Source organism: Arachis hypogaea, chromosome 15 (assembly GCF_003086295.3).
Source record: "Arachis hypogaea cultivar Tifrunner chromosome 15, arahy.Tifrunner.gnm2.J5K5, whole genome shotgun sequence".
NCBI lineage: Eukaryota > Viridiplantae > Streptophyta > Magnoliopsida > Fabales > Fabaceae > Arachis > Arachis hypogaea.
The window spans coordinates 69,166,043-69,166,560 of NC_092050.1; the positions used below are offsets into that span (position 1 = coordinate 69,166,043).

Consider the following 518-nt stretch of genomic DNA (forward strand, 5'->3'; position numbering starts at 1 on the left):
TAATCATGCTGGAGAAGGTACAGGCAACCATGTTGGGCAGGAGAGAAGAGTTCTAGGCTCTTACATCAACCTAAACCCTGGGAATTGTGGGAGTAGCATCCTAAAATCAACCATTCATGCTAATAACTTTGAGTTAAAGGCACAGATCATCACCCTTGTTCAAAACAATTGCTTATTTAGAGGAAGTGCCCAAGAAGATCCCAATCAATATCTAACCACATTTTTGAGAATATGTGATATTGTGAAGTCCAATGGTGTTCATCCTGACACTTACAGATTGCTTTTGTTTCCCTTTTCTCTCAGGGATAAAGCATCAAAGTGGCTAGAGTCTTTTCCAAAGGAGAGTTTGACAACTTGGGAAGATGTGGTGAATAAGTTCTTGGTAAGATTTTACCCTCCTCAAAGAGTTAACAGATTGAGGGCTGAGGTACAAACATTCAGACAATAAGATGGTGAAACTCTCTATGAAGCATGGGAGAGATACAAGGAATTGACATGAAAGTGCCCTCCGGACATGT

The 518-nt window shown here is 40.5% G+C and overlaps 1 non-coding gene across 1 annotated transcript; it reads right to left on the reverse strand.

The window, feature by feature from the left end:
* Positions 1-412: 412 nt before the first annotated feature.
* Positions 413-518, reverse strand: LOC112753359 (small nucleolar RNA R71). Its single transcript, XR_003177749.1, has one exon. It is a non-coding gene; the product is annotated as a small nucleolar RNA R71 (small nucleolar RNA).